This window comes from Nyctibius grandis, chromosome 4 (assembly GCF_013368605.1).
Source record: "Nyctibius grandis isolate bNycGra1 chromosome 4, bNycGra1.pri, whole genome shotgun sequence".
Lineage (NCBI taxonomy): Eukaryota > Metazoa > Chordata > Aves > Nyctibiiformes > Nyctibiidae > Nyctibius > Nyctibius grandis.
This window is the reverse complement of record NC_090661.1, coordinates 57,902,905-57,922,843: the sequence shown is the minus strand read 5'-3', so window position 1 is coordinate 57,922,843 and position 19,939 is coordinate 57,902,905.

The window sequence follows — 19,939 nt, the reverse complement described above, 5'->3', positions numbered from 1 at the left end:
CGTTGCTGGGCTTTTTCCTCCCCCTTCTAATAAATGAAATGAAAAAGCCCCATTATTGTGCCACCTGCTTCAAATTCCTAATTGTGGTAACTGAATTCTGAAATTGTTTGTTAGCTGTGTAATATCACAGGCATTAAAAATACTGAGAGGCTATTAAGTTCTTTAAAACACAGCACCAGATAAAAAGGTGCAGCTATCTTCAAATTTTATTTCCATGAAATAACTTTTCCAGTGGAGAAATGTGTTAAAATCCTACAAGTGCATCCTGAAAACATCCCTGTTAATTTAACAGTTAGTGAAGCTGCAAAGCAAAGACCCAGGAGAGGTCCACTGGCATATTTAAATATTTTTAAAAGAGAGCAGTATGCCATTCTGTTTGTATTTTTCTAGCACAGAAATATAAAAATTTCAGAAAACTATAGAAATCACATTAAATTAAAATGTTGTATTTCTGATGAGCAGGTAGGTGTGTGCACATACGTATTTCTGAAGCACCTGTAACCATGGAATCTTGCTGTATGCCTGAACTATTGCTGCACGTCTGTATAATGCATCTCATTTAATTCCTAAATTTCAGTTTCTCATTTTAATAATGTTTCAACTTAGATATCTACATAGATTTGTTTTACAAATTTAAAAAAAAAACAGTAATTATCAAGACAAGCTAAAAAGAGTTGTCCTTGAAATATTTAGTCATTACAAATAATCTTTCTGGATATCCAAATCCCATTGTTGTTTTGTTCATTTTAATGAGAAAGGACTGGAATCAGTTAAACAGATCTTCTGCAAAAAGTTGTCCCACACATGTCCTAGACAGTCTTTTATTTCACAAATAAATATATATAAATATATACATGTATATATACATACATATATATATATATATAAATTATTAGACAAGATGCAACCGTTTCCCTGAGATTAACTTGTAATGTGTAAAATGCCAGCACAGAAATAAGTAAAGGGTTAAAATAACAATCTCGGAATTCAAGTCGGCTGTGACAATATTCAGCACATTGAACTGCTGAAATCTACGTGGAATTAGACATCCCTTTGCCCATCGAACCAAATTAACCAGTTTGTTATTACCTTGCAGAAGCAGCATTTTCGAGGATAAGGGACAGGACGAAAAGGGGGAATTTATCATCACGCTTATTATCAGGCAGTTCTCACAAAAGCTCGCCCACTTGCTGCCTTCCCCACTTCCCCGCTCTGGAGGCAGAAGTTACCAAGCAGCCTCAGAACAAATCCCAGTAACAACAATTCTTTCTTGTCTTTACACTGGCACACAAAGGTGTCCTGTTGGCAGCAAAATCTGCCTTCATCAAACAAGAGGATATTCCAAACAGAAGTGCAAGCACTGTAATCTGAATATTTTAAAAAGAAACAACAAGATGACGAGAACAACCAAAGGGCTTTGTTGATAAAAGAGAGTTTGGCAAAAAACTTAACTCTAAATTGATTAAAACAGAAAGAGAATAATTGCAAATGGAATTTAGCAGATGCTATTTAAATAACTTTTTAAAAAGGTTGCGATCAAGGAGCAAATACAGATCTTGTAGAGATTAAGAGGAAATGAAAAGTTACACATTCCCAGTTAATTTATTTAATTATTTTACCTCCTTTGTCATATACAGATTGACAAACTCAAAGTTGTGTTCTGATTGATATCTAAAATGATACAATGATTGATTTGCATGTACGTATTTTAGCTCCTGACTTGCTTGCAGACTAGTTATTGCCGTTGCTGATTTGATTACATGCTACTTGTACTTCGTGAAGAGCCTGAGCCAAGGTCCTGGCAAACAATGCCTGGCTTTGAAGCCCATGCTGCTCCACTGCGTGCTTGGCCACCTAGGCCATACGGGGTTATTTCTGCCCCTTGGCTGGGTAACCTCGTCCACCACAAAGAACTTCCAAAATGGCCACACAAATATCTACACACTTTGACTTGCTGGAGATGAAGTTTTTGATGTATAGATCTCTAGAGATATGGCAACATATTCATTTTTGAGCAACATTTTCCAACAAAATTTTGGTGAGAAAGCATTTGTGAAAAATGTATAGAAGAGGGCAAAAATACGAGTGATCGTAGCGTTGTGGCTCTTACACTAACAAATGTTTGTGAATATTTCTGTAAAACTAACTACATCTTGTTTGTAATACACTGCATGACATTAGAAAGAGAATATTTTAAAATACAGGCTCACATCTGCAGAAAGAGCAGCGCTAATTATGGGAAAACACAGAAAATGGACATAAAATGCAGTAATATATGCAGAGGGTTTTTTTAACTCCTCTAAAAGTAAAAGGAATGAAAACCTAGTAAAAGGGGAATAAACCAAGCATTGAATATAAGCATGCGTGACTATCTACCTAGAGGATCTTATTTAGATTTTTCAGCTATTTATTGTCTGTTAATTTCCTGTGTTCCTGTTTTTCTATTGAGGCATCAAACACCAAAGCACAAACCTTCAAACTGTCTCTGCATGTTTAATAAATACATACACACACACACTTTCTATATGCTTACGTAGCTAGGGAGATGCTGAGGGTATGTGTTTATATATCCTGAAATACCTACTTTTTGTAGAGTGGCTATCACAAATCACTAGTCTTTTTCATTTGTCTCATGTAAAAGATAAACTTTTCTAACATGATTCTTTCTCAGTCTTTTGTAATGAATTCACCAGAAAGCTGTAGGTAGCAAGTTTTATCTGTATATCTAAGGCTCAATATGATTTTTTGTATTAAAAATAAAGGGAAAAAGCAGGGGAAATATTTTGAAAGTCAATTAAAATTTTGTGTACGTTTTCATTTTTTAATGATAAATTAAGTTACTAATTTTGTCCGTGCTCTTTGTAGACACTGCAGGTTTAATTGCTAATTGTTAACTGCGAATGAATACATTTGCATATTAATTAGCTCCCAATTTACATTTTTAATTTGCTTCCTTCAAAAGGTGCAAGATAAAAGGTCGTGTTATTTTAAATAATTTATGCTTTATTGCATGAAATACGCTAATATGAAATGTGCCTACTAATTTTAACCCCTTTTCTAAGAAGCAAAGTGAAGAACATTAAAAAGAAAGACAAATCTGGGAGTGTTTTGAAAAACAACATTATGCCATGTTGTTCCTCAGCATTAGAACTTGCTTTTTTTCCTGAAGCCTGATCTGGTTGAAAATTAATGCATTCTTTCCTTCACCATCATTTTAAAAAGTGATAGTATATTTGAAGAACAAAACAGCTGCCGAAGGGGGACTGATTGTTGTTGTTTCCTGCAGAGGATTAACAAAAAAGGTTCTTTCTCTCCCTCCACCCCCATCCCTCACCCCAATACATTTTCCAAGGAAATGAAAACCATATACAGTAAAAGGAAAATTTGCCAAAAGCATCTTGCTTACAAGGAAAAAACCCACATTTTTAAATGTCCATGTGTACTTACATATCAGGCTTTTGATTTTAATAGTCAACAGGGATAACCAAACAGGAAAAGGATGCCCCACCTTCCGTGATCATAACAAGATCAGCTTAAGGAAGGAAAGTCTGTTTGTTTGTTTGTTTGTTTTATATGACCTCAAGAATCTTCTTGGAGGGGAGTTTCAGCATGCTGTTCTATACATATCAATACAAATATGGCTAGGCAAAGATGTTATTACGAGTGATCCTACTGATCCATAAGAAAGTGTCAAGTATAAGCCTAAAAACACAGAGGCACAGATCTGATCATCTATTACTACTGATTACATAAATATCTTCTTTTATTTTGATTTCCTTTTGTTTGCTACACCAAATTCACTCTGAAGAGGGTTGTGCTTAGTAAGGCTTTTGTTGCCATAATTGCTGTAAGAGTACAAAAGAATACTATTATTTGTATAATGTCACAGAAATTATATACTTAGCATGAGAAATAATCTTTCTAGTTAGGAGGAAACTGGGGTATATAGCCTGAACACTGTAAGGTCTTCAGTATGAGGACCAGTCCTGAAAAGAAGTTGTGTGTCATCCTTTCTGCTGTATCATTATTAAAAAAGACTGATAACAGTGACCAATAGATACACGAGAGGTAGTTGTGTCCTACACAACATTAGGAAACATAAGAAGTTTTAGGAATAAAATTCACAGCATAATGGAAAATACCTGTTTCCCTGAGCCTCCTAACCTGAATCCCTTTTCCTCTCTAGATTAAAAAGTCTTCCAACCATATTCAGTAAAGTAGCTTTGATTAGATTTCCGGTAGCATATCAACTGCATTAGAGAATTTTAAACAGAACTTGTAGTTTTGGTTGCTTGACAAGGATAAAAAAACCTCCTTAGTTCTACCACACACAAACACTGGTAGAAATAACAGCAATGAAGTATTATTCCCTCTAGATGTGTCAGCTGCATAATCAGATCTTCAACTGTATTAGTACATTTCTGGAATTTGTGGATCTCTGTTTCCTTACATCTATGCTAGCATAAGAAAAGCACTGCCAATTTGTCCATTTACAGCAATCAAGATAACTATAAAGCAGTCTCAATATTTTTCATTTCAAACAACACTGACATTACATGAAAACAACCAAGACCATCAAAAACCATAAGCTTCTAGCAATCATAATCTACTAAAGCAGGTAGAATTCTAATACCAAATTAGAGATAGCTGGAAAGGAATTGTCTTTGATGAGGAAGGGGGAGAAGGAAGAAAAGAAAGGAAAAAAAAAAAAGAAGACAGAAGAGCTGGGTTAACACATATCAGTTACTTCGATACAGCTGATACTGACTTTTCATAATGCTGTACATGAAGCATGTGGTGAAGTTAGGAGCACAGTGATTTAAGAAAATCTCAGAGAACATCATGCTTTTATATGTCATGTTCTCATCATATCAGCATGATTGATGCTTCAGTGCATTGTACATAACACAATGCTCCCAAAAATCAAGGATTAACTGTAATTCTTTTAGATTTCTTCTTTATGTTTGATCATAGGTGCAAAAAAAATTCTGAAATGCACCAAAATGTGCAAAAAAGTGACTGAAAAAAAATAGCACAGTGCTCTTTACCACTGTTTACTTTTGAAGTTTTCCGAAACAAGCACTGAAATTTAGCAGTCAAGTTAATAAAGCTACTTGAAACCAGCACAAATCATGTAGCTATAGATTTGTGCATGCAAGGATAATCTATGACGTCCATCCTGCTTTTGCTTAGAGTAGTAGTCAAAACATTTTTGCTTAATGCAGGTCATGCTGATCTGTACTATAATTTGAATTCTCAAGCTGTTATCCATACATCATTCCCAACAACTTTCCAAAATAGAAAAGAATTTCCACTTCTTTAATTAAAATAAAGAGCTACAACATGCACTTGGCTGGGTCCTGACTTGCTGTCAGGTAGAGACTTGAGCTTGGGGGTCAGAACCTGAGCTGAGGTAAACTGATAAAGCTTAGTTGGAATTAATTGGGCTATCCTGGTTTACCTAACTGAGGATATAGTCCTTTGATATTTCGAGCATCAAGCACTGCCAACTGTTTTCAAATACACCTGAAGTGCCTGAATGTCATTATTACTAATTGATGTCTATACAGCACCTTTAATGCAGATGGCTATAATGCGCTTTACGGATTTTTGTGCCAGATTCCACCCACAGGAACACTAGACTGAATCAGGAGGAATGCCTCTGAAAAAAAACATAGTAGAGAGAAGGAACAGCACATCTTGAAACAGAAAGTGCATCTGGCTGTTAGCTGAGTGATTATTTGCACATCACTGAATGCAAACGCATCCAGTTCTGGGGTAGAAGGCGGCAGCAGTTCAACAGTACCAGTGTACAACTAAACAAGTTGTGCATGGTAATAATTCCTTGATTTTAGTTATGACAAACAGTAATTAGCTCGTGGTTATGTAAATATATTCTTATTCAGGTAATATTTTTCATTGCTTGTGTCGCAGGCAGAAGCTCTGCAGCTAAGAAACATGCACAGTTAAAAAAAAAAAAGTTTATAAATGATAAAGAGCTTCTAAGATTTACTGTGTCACAAATAACAAGGCAGTGTTTCTTCCAGTTTCCAGCTACCTATATAGTTAATCAAGCAGTAATTGATCTGTAACAAAGTTGCAAGGTGGGTTGCAACAGCATCAGAGTGAGAGTTTCCACTGAGGAAGGCTGCTCTGTCATGGGATATAGGTTCTTCATCTTAACCAATAACAGTTATGTCCATTTCTCATGCAATTCATCCAGAGCACGGTTAGCTGTATGATCGAAGAGGTGCGTAGCTGTTGCTCCTGAAGAGGTACTCCTTTATACAGAGGAACATTAATCAGTTGAGGGATTTACAGATCAAAGCCAGAGCCTGAGCTGGTCCCGACAGTGGTCTTGGAGGGAAGAGTGGTAATACAGAGCCCTGCTACAGGCTCTGCAGTTGTACTGGTGAAGAGCTGGACTGTATTCTGCAGAGCCATAATCTCTATGTTGCTACTTCATTTAGCTTTACATGCAATGATTCATAGTAATCCACTTGAGATGTGTCAAACATTAATTTCAGTGACTGTATCCTCATCCATGGCAGAAGAGGTGCAGCCTTTTGGCAAGCTTGGGATGGAAGACAATGTTCTGGATAAGTCTGTATGGTACATGCTACAAATAAATTGACTGTGGCCACCAGCAGCAGCAGAGTCCCGCACGTGAGCTAACAAAGTCCAGGAAAGGATGTAGTACGGTAGTCCAGGAAGAGTTCAGAGCTGTAATCTCCAGAGTTCACGCAAGCATCTGGCCTTCACAGTCCTGGCCCCCTGCGTGGAGGGGCTGGCTAACCCTCACAGCACTCTCCCACCCCAGCTAGCTGCTTAATCAGGTCAGCAACACTTTGTAGCCAGCTTGTCAGAAGCTGCAGAGATGGAGCAATGTGAGGACCAAGATTTGACATTTGTACTGTGACTGGAAGACAGAGATCAAGAACTGACAAACATGCAACAGTCAAAGAAAAGCTTGGGACAGGAGCAGAGAAGGAGCTGCAAGAAAAGCTTGGGACAGGAGCAGAGAAGGAGCTGCAAGAGACATACTGAAGTTATTTCAAAGTTGATTATTTCTATTGCCATTTTATTTTTGTGAGATATTAAATGAAATGGAGCCTGACATTTTAGAATACACTTCTCACGCTGTGACAGTAATGGCTGTCAGGGTACGCAGCTGACTACTTTCAATCTACAGACCTCAGTAGCATCTGAGACTAGTTTAAAAGGCCCATTGTAGTGTGTAAATGTGAGACACTAAGTGTGATGTATGTGTGTCACTTCTGAAATGGTGGACTAGCCCTGAGAAATTGTTTGATAACAGTGGCTTGTGTCAAAGAATTGTCTTCTCTGATGAACTATTGCTTGCTCCGGCATGCTTCTGTAGCATGGAGGCAAGTTTGCCTCCTTATGAAAGAGCCATTTTTCCAATACTTCCCAGGACTCATAAACAGCACTACTTCAAACAAAATGCTCAGTGCTGTTGAAAGTATGAAGCCTGATTCTCCTTATGCTGGGTTGAGCCTCAGGACTAAAGCAACAACGCAAAACAATTTGTCTGGTTTGTAAACTGAGAACATTTTCCATGTGACTGAGTGGAACAGGAAGCACATGTTGAGAGCCCCCAAGTACCGTTTCCGCAGAAGGATTCTGTTCACTGTAATGAGACCTTTAAAAATAGCCAAGATGTGAAAAGATATTTGAGAAATTTTCATGAAGAATTTTTAGTACCCTCTGCTGTAATAAGCAGAAGGTGTTTAATAAACATGATATGCAGCAGTTGCTAAGCAGAATCTGATTTATGTACAGTAGCAGTTAGAAGCAACTACACATCAGGGTTGTACACTTTATTTGACTGTGAATTCTGATTTTCTGATGGAAGCAATTCTGCTGAACTTTATTTATAATCAGCTTACAACATGGGTAGCAGTATTATAAATGCTTCTCAAATTACATAGCAAATCTTATTGTCTTCTTGGGCAAATAAGAAACCTACATCCTGAGCTTTAATTGTAGTACAGGTCATTGTCAAGGGTAAAACACTTTCCAAACCCTTCTGATAGTTGAAATCAGAGAATTTAAAAACAGGATGCATGATAACTCAGTGTACCTGAGCTGGTATTGCATCTGCTCAGTACATACATTTCAAAACAAATTGTTCCTGATTTTTTTTTTTCTCCCATTCTATTAATTATTAAAACTCAGTGGATTCCTGTATGGATTACTTTGGAGTTTGTGTAAGTGAAGAAGAGGGAACCAGAAGCCCTGGTCTCTGCTCCACCAGTGTAAACAGAGCACAATTCCCACACCTACTTAAACACATTAGCTGTGTATCAGGGTAACGGAGATCAGAGCCTGACCCAGACACAGAGGAAGGCACAGAAGTACGGTTTCATTTAGTGGCGTTCAGGAATCAAGCACACATTCTGTCCATACACAGAACAAAAATGAGGATGTAAGCTGTGCCTCATATGGCATTAATCGATTACAGTGCTCTATCTTTCTCTCATTATAAGTCAGTAAAAATCAATGGAATAATGTTTACTCGCGTCAGATAAAAAATGTTGCCAAAGAGAAAGCAGAAGGTGTATAGGGAAGTATCCAAACCTCTCTTCCCCTTCCCTTTTCCTTCATCAGTACATTAGAAATTGAAAAATAAAAGATTAGGAGACTTGATAGAGGCCCCCAATGGATTTGTAGTGCCAGGAAGTGGATAATGACATTTGTATCACTCAAGGCAAACAGACAAAGAGATCCTGCTTCAGAACGGTCCCTTGACCCAGTGAAAACATTTCTGGGCACAAATCTGTCTGCCACATTGGAAGTAAAGCAGCAACAGAACCCTGTCAAGGAATAAGCATTTTTTTCTGAATTAATCTGAAAATTCAGTTTGGCTATCATAATAATATTAAGTATATATACATGCTTTTTTACCCATCTAGACAGACTGATAATTTTCTTTAGTTTCTTCCCCTTCATAGGATCCCCCGGATTTTCCAACGGGGCCAATCCTGTAAGCTGTTTGATGCATAGACCCTAACGTACCGAACTCTCCAGTAGAGAGACTGTTTAAAGAGCAAAGGGTCAGCAGCAGAGCACATGCACACTACTGTTTCTTGGGATCACAGCAGCATATGCACAGAAATAAAAATGAAGGGGCTTCAGCAGGCAGTACAAGAGCGAGTGGAAAGGATTCTTGACTGGAGCGAGGTGGGTTTGGATTTTAGGTCCTTGGCCAAGAGTTCTGTTCTCCTTTGTAGATGCCCAAATTTAGATGCTCCCTTTTTTTGTGCTGTCACGCAGGATCCAATGAAATCTCTTATAATGCAGTGAGATGAATAAACACATCCATGGCCATGGGAGAAGAGCATGCCAATCTAAACCCACCCAGACACAACTCTGGCACATACAAAGGTACCACACAGCCCTCTTTGCCCAAGGCTACCTGAGCTATACCAGTGCTGCTGCACTCTACAGGAGTCAAGAGAAGAGTCTTGCCCCCTATTTTTACTGGATCAGAGGATGTTTATTCCTAGAGCAAATTTCTCCCCCTGTCCAAATCTGCAGAGTGACCATTGATGAAGACACCTCCTCCATACATGATGTGCTGCCATTCCACCTGTAGAAAGTGCTGTCTTCCCTGTTGGTGCCCCACACCAAGGCCAACCCTGCACTGCAGGACATAGTGGTAGTACATAATAACCTTCAAAGCCCACTTTGTTTACAGTGTTAATGTGTTATGTCAAGCTAAGTTCTCACCATTTTTCCGGCCGGCCTGGTCTATGAGGTTTGTGTTTCCCTCTCTCAACCAATAATGGCTTAAGTAGCAAATAGGGTTGCCATCCCCCAGCACTAATAGACCCTCATGCAGTCAGGAAGCATCAAGATGAACCCTCAGTTACCACTGTGCACCCTGTTTAATGTATGCATTTTTATGGCCTCTGATGTATATGGTTCCATTACTGTCTATGAATACAGAGCACTGGAGCTAGTTAATGTATTATTTATTTTATTACCCCTTTGTATAAGCTGGTATTTGTAATTTGGAATTTTATATACTTTGATTCTGTAATGGTTTCATAATGTGTACGCAGCTCAATAATTAAAAAAATATATCTTACCACCTCACCTTCAGAGCCAAGTCTGTTTAGGCTGCTAACTGCAGCCCCAGCCAGCGCATGTCCCCAGCCATCTGCTGGCCCCTCCTCTCCCAGCCCCAAAAGCTTTGCGGGTCCCACCACCAGGACACGGCCCCCACCAGCACCCTGAGAAAACCAGCAGAGTTTTGTTCGTCCTCTTTGGGACAAGAGGCAAGTGTTTTAGATTTTTCAGATTTTTGGACCTAACATGGCTGGCTGGCATGTCCCCTTCGTTCCTGTGGATGGAGCCCCATGAGCACAAGGGCTGCCTGTCTGCCCGGTGCTTGGCCACACATGGGATTTCATCTGAGCGGTAGCAGAAGCATTTTCTCTTTCACCGACAAAGCAAGTTTCTGCCAGTACGACCTGTCATGAAGCACACTGGGCAACAGGAGGGACCAAGGGAAGAAGGAGTTTCTCTCAGGCAATCAGCATGTCCTACATCCAGCTCCGTCCAGCTGCCCAGTCCTAACCTGGGTGCCCTACAGCACTGCCGATCCTCCTGCTGGCTCATGAAGAGGAGCTTGTCACTCCTCCAAATGGTCTGGAAGTTCACTTGCAAAAATTCATAGCCGTATCATTTCAGGTATGCCAGCCTGGCCGCACAACTGTGTTTATGGATTTGATTTAGTAGCTTTTGCCTGATTCAAGCATTCATGCTAAAACTATGACCTGTCCAAATACATAAGTATAAGAATTGTAGAATCATTTTGGTTGGAAAAGACCTTTAAGATCAGCAAGTCCAACCATTAACCCAGCACTGCCTAGTCCACCACTAAACCATGTCCCTAAGCACCACATCTACATGTCTTTTAAATACCTCCAGGGATGGTGATGCCACCACTTCCCTGGACAGCCTGTTCCAATGCTTGATAACCCTTTCGGTGAAGAAATTTTTCCTAATATCCAATCTAAACCTCCCCTGGCACAACTTGATGTTGTTTCCTCTTGTTCTATCGCTTGTTACCTGGGAGAAGAGATTGACACCCACCTTGCTACAACCTCCTTTCAGGTAGTTGTAGAGAGCGATGAGGTCTCCCCTCAGCCTCCTTTTCTCCAGACTAAACAACGTCAGTTCCCTCAGCCGCTCCTCATAAGACTTGTTCTCTAGACGCTTCACTAGCTTCGTTGCCCTTCTTTGGACTCACTCCATCATCTCAATGTCTTTCTTGTAGTGAGGGGCCCAGAACTGAACATTTTATAAGGTGCGGCCTCACCAGTGCCGAGTACAGGCGGACGATCACTTCCCTAGTCCTGCTGGCCACACTGATACATAATAAGCATAATACACTATCACTTTCTGCCTTCCTCCTCGTGGATGCCAGCCAAACCGCATGGCACCTGCACATAAATACTTTGGTTTCAGTCCTGGGTCTGCAGAATGCCAATTTGCCACCACAAAGGGTCTCTACCGGTTCTTTGGCTGAAGGAGGTCCTGCTCTTAAACCAGTTTATCCACTGGCCAGCAAGATAACATTGAAGGTTGTTTGACTGTGGTTGTTTAACTGCAGCAGCACAAGCACTTGTTGATTTTGGCTGAAAAGGCACCAGTAATTCAATATCCACAGAGGATAATGTCTTATTGCTGCAGGGAGCAATATGAAGGCATTCACTGCTAGAAGCAGCTTTCATCTTTCCAGCTCCATGGCTGAAGGCAGAGCCAGGAGAGCGCACAGGTGAGGGTCAGAGGAAGGGGAGGAAAATACTGAGGAAGAAAGTAGAGAAAGCCTTTGCTTGGTTTATGCCAGCAGCAAAGAGGGGAGAGTCAACAAACCCAGACCAGAATTTGCTCTGTTTGTTTCATCCCACGTAGTCTGAAATGATACGATGCAATGTGCAAGACACCAAATGAAAGTATTAGTGAACAGACTTGCTGGCAGCGTCGGAACCAAGCAGTCTGATACAGGTCCTTGCACACAGCCAAGTCGCTGGAGGCCACCTCACCCCAATGAAGGCATCTAGTACAGACCCTGTGCATGCAGACACAGGCAGCAGGGACCAGAGGAGGGATCTGGGGGGCACAAAGCACAGTACAAGCCAGAGGAAGAACTGTGGGCAAGTGATGTGACCTGGGAAATACCGAAACGGAGAAGCGTTATCTGTGTCAGTGTTCAGCACACAGAGGAATGCAAAAACCCCCACTTTTTTCTCTCCATTGGGCAAAATTAGCAAAGTTAACAAAATTGATACTGGAGGAAAAAAAAACCCAAACACAACTATGCAGATCTTTGGGAGAAAGAAAGAAGGTGGGATGAGGAGACCTTCAGGATATGTGGCACAAAATCAGGGAAAGACAAATGAATCCAGACTTCCAAACCAACTAACAAGGACTGCAGACACCTGGCAGAGAGGATTAGATACCAGAAAGGATAATACTATGCCTTGACTATCAGTATTTGTATACAAAACATTTGTGTCAGAGTATTAGTGATCTGGAAAAAGGACTGGATGACTTTGCAATGAAACCGCTGGGTAGGAGATGCAGGTTCAGTTTCCGCCTCTCCTGTAACCTTCCTATGTGACCCTTGCCAAGTTCTCTCTCTCTCTGCCTCCCCATCCCACTTACTCAGATATCAGGTACTCAGCAGAGATTGCCTTGCTGCCTGTGTTTACAGTCTGCCCGGGAGAGCCGACCCCGCTATCAGGTGGGGCCAGCAGGGCACAACAACTTACAGAACTATTGCAGTCATAAATTACATTAAACCAGCTTCTGCCTCACACAACTGAGTTGATATAAATAACCAGTGCTAGTAACAGATGATAGCGAGCAGCAGACTATTTCAGAAAGAGAGAAGCTTTCTGTGTGCAATTTATCCAAGTACACACACACGCATGCGCAAACTAGACAGTTTTTCAAAAATGAGGATGCAGATGAGAGATTCAAGGACAGTTCTAACTTGCCCTCTGTCAATTTACAAGAGAATTTATTCCAGACTATTCATACATGAATATTTAGCATGGCAACAATTACATCCAATGACACCCTACGTAGTACTGAAGACCCTCTCCAAGGAACATGCATGATGCTTGATATCAATTCTTTAACTGGACTGAACACTTGAAATGTGAGAATTATATTTCTTTAGATCTTGCAGTAATATTTCCTTTAATTATTATATTAATTTCTTATGTATTGATGCCATGTTTTATAAATGAGAGGTATGATTGATTCACACAAGCAGAAATGGATACATGGCAGGAAGTGAAGGGGAGAGACAGCGGCTGCCAAGGCATGTTAAAATAGCCTGTGGTCAATCTTATTCTTAATGCAAAGACCTTGTTTTTGTTGTATAAAGGAAAAAGGAGGGGGAAGGGAGAGAGATTGTTAGGGGGAATCACTCAGGGCTTAAATAGCACAGACTTAAGGACATATAAAAAGAAGGTGGCTTCAAGTCTTCAAATAAGATCTAACCCCAAAACCACAAAATAGTGAACACAAGGTTTATATATGGCTAGGTAGAATGCTTTTCTGTATGGATAATTGTCCTGGTTTGGCCTAAACCAGGCCGATTTTCCTTTCAGTGATTTTTACTTTCAGCTAAGTCTCCTCTAAGTAACTGCACTTTCTGAAACTAACTACATGTTTTGCAGACAGTGTCTGCTTCCAGGACTGATAACGCTCGAAGTTTGTAGTTATCACTGAGGCACCGGTAGGGATGTTGTGCAGTAAGGCTCTTGCTGTACTTAGTCTTAGAGAAACCAAGGTCACTGCTGAATTCCTCACTGCTTATGAGTGAAGAGCCGAAGGGGGGTCGCAGCTGCAGGGGGAAGCAGACAGGGCAGGTGACCCAAAATTGACCAACGAGGGTATTCCATCCCATACACGTCATTCTCGGTATAAAGCGGGGGGATCACGAGGGTCTCACTCTTTTTTCTGCTATAGCCGGTGTCCAAGGAGGACTCCGACTGTTTTCCTGCTGCCCCCGATCCCGATCTGTGCATCCCTGAATCCAGCTCTCGACCGTCGCTAGGCCCAGCCTGGGCCTTCCCGGAGCCTGCCCTGCAGTGCCGGTGGTGACGTTGCCAACATCAGGGGAGCTCGATCTTGGTTTTGTATATATATTTGTATATATTTGATTATTCCAATATTATTATTATACTCTTTTTCATTATTATAGTTTATTAAAACTGTTTTAACTTTCCAACCTGTAAGTCTCTCTCCCTTTTCCCTTTCCCTTTCCCTTCGGGTGGGGGGGGGAGGGCTAACAGAGAGCGTCTGCCACAGGTTTACTGGCCGGCCCAGCTTTAAACCTTGACAGATTTATTGGCGCCCAACGTGGGACACGAGAGAAGCTCCAACAGGTTGCTCTGATAAGTTGAATCCTGGCTCTGGTGGGAGGAGACCCGGAGAGCTCAGCTGAGAGAGTATCAGATTTCTTCCTTTGAGATTTACGAGGGGTTGGAAATTAAAACAGATAGCGAAGATGGTAATGTCATTTTTGAACGCTGTGTTATCTCATCTCTTTATAAAGCCTTTTACAGAGTTAAGTGTAATGATACCTTACTTGCCGTATGCGCTGTTTGTTACTGTTTATGTGCAGTTTATCACTGCTAGGCACTGGTCAATGTGCATTGTTTTGTTATGGCGTTTCATACTGATTTATGTCGTGATAAACTGGGCTGTTACTATTCTGACCGCGGTAGCAGCGATTTTATCTGCGGACTCCGGGCGTCCTTTAGCTGATTGTGTTAATGATTACACTTCCAATTTTACTTCGGGAAATAGTACCTTCTCCTTTTCTGCCAAGCTGATTCCTCTAGATTTTGTGAAATTTGGATGGTGCTGTCTAGGTGGCATGTTTTTGTTTTCGGTTGTCCTGAATGTGTTTCTGATGTGGGATAAGATTAAATATCGGTGCAGGGACAGTTGTAGGTGTTGTGCAGCCACCTCAGATCCTACAGCGTGTGCTGCCGCTACAGCTCGCACCGCAGCTGCTACACCACCCAAGATGGCCACTGCAGCTACTCAGACTCTAACGAGTCTCAGCACTCCCACGACAGCCACTGCATCTACTCAGACCCCAGCATCTAACGAATCTGTACCAATTGCTCCTGTAACCAGGAAGAAATACCAAAAGAAATCAGCTCGTGAAGAGGAGGATGATGACTCAGAGCCTTCTAAGGCAGAGCCATCATATGACCCAGGTGACGGCCCTTCTCAGGCAGAGTCAGGGCCCGACACAGATGGGGGTTTCCTTGATAGTCCTTTTAAAGCAGACCCATCACAGAATAAAGGTCCTTCTAAAGCAGAACTATCACAGGAGGAGGACTCGGATGTAGAGATAACCTACCACTCCTTATCCCTGAAGGACCTGAGAAATATAAGGAAAGATTTCAGCCGTTATGATGGTGAGCCAATTATTACCTGGCTGCTCCGATGCTGGGATAATGGGGCAGATAGCATGCAATTAGATGGCAGAGAAGCCAGACAGTTGGGATCCCTGTCCAGAGATGGTGGTATTGATAAGGCGCTCGCAAGAAAGTCAAACACTATCAGTCTCTGGAGGCGACTCTTGTCAGCTGTAAAGAGCAGGTATCCCTATAAAGATGATGTTATGAGCCACCTAAGCAAATGGACCACTATAGAAAAAGGTATTAACTACCTTAGAGAACTAGCTGTGCAAGAGATCATTTATAGACACCCACGGGAAATTGTAGATCCTGTAGATCCTGATGAAGTGGAATGCAATCGATCCATGTTCCGGAAGGTTGTGAAGAATGCTCCACCGACATACACCCATACATTGTCAATATTAGTCTGGGGAGAAGATGCTATGGCATGACCTAGTGTGGGTGAAATGGCTAACTGTATGCGACAGTATGAAGATAGTATTTCTTCCCCACTGCAGACCCGCATCTCAGCTGTGGAAAAACTGACTAAGGAAAACAAGGATTCATTTAAACAACTGTCAGACAAACTGTCCAGGATCGAGAATAAACTTGACTCTCTACCTACACAGGCGCGCGTTGCAGCTGTTAAGAGAAACGGCCTCCTACAGGACCAGCTCAAAGGAAACGGAACACATCACGAGGTATCCTGTGGTTTGCCCTGCGCGGTTATGGGGAAGACATGAGCAGATGGCATGGACAACCTACCAGTACCCTACAGGCACGAGTACGTGAGTTGCAAGCTAAAAGAAATACCAGAGAGAATTTTTCTAGGAGGATGGCTGCTCCAGTTACCAGTGAGCAGGACCCCAGTCAGGGTAGATGGGCCTCAAATTCCTTTTTCCCAAGTGTGAATAGGAGAAATGAAGGTCCAGTCCCTGTGAGCAGCATGAATCCATTTCTTAATTAGGGGGGCCCTGCCTCCAGCCAGGTGGAGGAGAGGGACAACCGAGTTTATTGGACTGTGTGGATTTGATGGCCTGGCACATCAAAACCACAAAGGTATCGAGCCTTGGTAGACACTGGTGCACAGTGCACCCTAATGCCATCGGATCATAAAGGGGCAGAATCTATCAGTATTTCAGGAGTAACAGGAGGATCTCAAGTGTTATCTGTATTGGAGGCCGAAGTGAGCCTAACTAAAAATGAATGGAAAAAGCACCCCATTGTGACTGGTCCAGATGCTCCGTGCATCCTTGGCAAAGACTACCTCAAGAGAGGGTATTTTAAGGACCCAAAAGGATATAGATGGGCCTTTGGTGTAGCAGCTGTAGAGACTGAGGACATTAAACAGCTGTCTACCTTGCCTGGCCTCTCAGAGGATCCTTCTGTTGTGGGGTTGCTGAAGGTTGAAGAACAACAGGTGCCAATTGCTACTACCACGGTGCACCAACGACAATATCGCACCAATCGAGACTCCCTGATCCCCATTCATAAACTGATTAGACAATTAGAAAATCAAGGAGTGATTAGTAAGACTCGCTCACCCTTTAATAGTCCTATATGGCCAGTGCGAAAGTCTGATGGAGAATGGAGATTAACTGTGGACTATCGTGGCCTAAATGAAGTTACGCCACCGCTGAGTGCTGCTGTGCCACACATGCTAGAACTTCAATACGAACTGGAGTCAAAGGCAGCCAAGTGGTATGCCACCATAGACATAGCTAATGCATTTTTCTCTATTCCTTTGGCACCAAAGTGCAGGCCACAGTTTGCTTTTACCTGGAGAGGTATCCAGTATACCTGGAATCGACTGCCCCAGGGGTGGAAACACAGTCCTACTATTTGCCATGGACTGATCCAGACTGCACTAGAAAAGGGTGGAGCTCCAGAACATTTGCAATACATTGATGACATCATTGTGTGGGGTGATACAGCAGCAGAAGTTTTTGACAAAGGGGAGAAAATAATCCAAATTCTTCTGCAAGCTGGTTTTGCCATAAAAAGAGGCAAGGTCAAGGGACCTGCCCGGGAGATCCAGTTTTTAGGGATTAAATGGCAAGATGGGCGTCGCCAGATCCTGATAGAGGTGATCAACAAAATAACAGCTATGTCCGCACCAACTAACAAAAAGGAAACACAAGCCTTCTTAGGCGTTGTGGGTTTCTGGAGAATGCATATTCCAGATTACAGCCAGATTGTACGCCCTCTTTATCAAGTGACCAGAAAGAAGAATGATTTTCAGTGGGGCCCTGAACAACGACAGGCTTTTGAACAGATTAAACAAGAGAGTGTGCATGCAGTAGCCCTTGGACCAGTCCATATGGGACAAGATGTTAAAAATGTGCTCTACACCTCAGCTGGGGACAATGGTCCTACCTGGAGCCTCTGGCAGAAAGTACCAGGGGAGACTCGAGGTCGACCCCTAGGATTTTGGAGTCGAGGATACAAGGGCTCTGAGGCCAATTACACCCCAACTGAAAAAGAGATACTGGCAGCATATGAAGGAGTTAGAGCTGCTTCAGAGGTAATTGGTACTGAAGCAGAACTTCTCCTGGCACCTCGATTACCAGTACTAGGCTGGATGTTCAAGGGTAAGGTTCCTACTACTCGTCATGCAACTGATGCTACATGGAGTAAATGGATTGCATTAATTACACAGAGGGCTCGAATAGGAAACCCTAATCGCCCAGGAATCTTAGAAGTGATCATGGACTGACCAGAAGGCAAAGACTTCAGAATGCCACCAGAAAAGGAGGTGACACGTGCTGAAGAAGCCCCACCATATAATGAACTACCAGAGGATGAGAAGCAGTATGTCCTGTTCACCGATGGATCCTGCCGTCTTATAGGAAAGCATCGGAAGTGGAAAGCTGCTGTATGGAGTCCCATACGATGAGTCACGGAAGCCACAGAAGGACAAGGTGAATCAAGTCAATTTGCAGAGGTAAAAGCCATCCAGCTGGCTCCAGACATTGCTGAACGAGAAAAGTGGCCAAGGCTGTATCTTTATACTGACTCATGGATGGTGGCAAATGCCTTGTGGGGGTGGTTAAAGCAGTGGAAGCGAAGCAACAGTCAGCATAAAGGTAAACCTATTTGGGCTGCTGAACTGTGGCAAGATATCGCTTCTCGGCTAGAGAAACTAGTCGTGAAGGTAGGTCATGTAGATGCTCACGTACCTAAAAGTCGGGCAACTGAGGAACATCGAAACAACCAACAAGCAGATCAGGCTGCTAAAGTGTTCCAAATAGATTTGGACTGGGAACATAAAGGTGAACTATTTTTAGCTCGGTGGGCTCATGACACTTCAGGTCATCAAGGAAGAGATGCAACATACAGATGGGCTCGTGACCGAGGGGTGGACTTAACTATGGACTCTATTGCACAGGTTATCCATGATTGTGAAACATGCTCTGCAATTAAGCAAGGCAAACGGTTAAAACCTTTGTGGTATGGGGGGCGGTGGTTAAAATATAAATATGGGGAGGCCTGGCAAATTGACTACATCACACTCCCTCAAACCCGCCAGGGTAAACATTATGTGCTTACCATGGTGGAGGCGACCACTGGATGGCTGGAAACATACTCTGTGCCCCATGCCACTGCCCGGAACACTATTCTGGGCCTTGAAAAGCAAATCTTGTGGCGACATGGCACACCAGAGAGAATTGAGTCGGACAATGGGACTCATTTCAAAAATAGTCTCATAGATAACTGGGCCAAAGAGCATGGCATCGAATGGGTATATCACATCCCCTATCATGCACCAGCATCTGGGAAAGTTGAACGGTATAATGGGCTGTTAAAAACTACCCTAAAAGCAATGGGGGGTGGAACCTTAAAAAACTGGGATAAGCATTTGGAACAAGCTACCTGGCTAGTTAACACCAGAGGATCTATCAACCGAGCTGGCCCTGCTCAGTCAGATCTTTTACATACAGTAGAAGGGGATAAAGTCCCTGTGGTGCATGAAAGGAATCTGTTGGGAAAAACTGTTTGGGTTCTTCCTGCTACAGGCAAAGGTAAACCCATTCATGGGATTGCTTTTGCTCAAGGACCTGGATGTACTTGGTGGGTGATGCTGCAGGATGGTGGAGTCCGATGTGTCCCTGAAGGTGATTTGATCTTGGGTGAGAATACTTAATTCTGAACTGCATGATGTTAATTGCTGCATAATACTAACAGTGTTCATAAGTGTCTTTCAGGTTGAAGCAGTGCTGATGGGAATGGAGCTAGCTGCAAGTGGCGCCCAGTAACCTCCTCGAGACTGACATCTTTAACCTGCAACCCGTGGGCACAAACTGTGACAAAGCTCATACCATCTCTCCTACCCTGGGAGACTCCTAGCCAGATGGAAACCCACAATCCTGAACTAAATGAACTTGATGAACTTCTTTTCTGTATAGAGATGAATCATAAACTAATGTTATCTGTATATATTTTAAAATGAAAAGTTAGTGGTGATCTGAGTATGA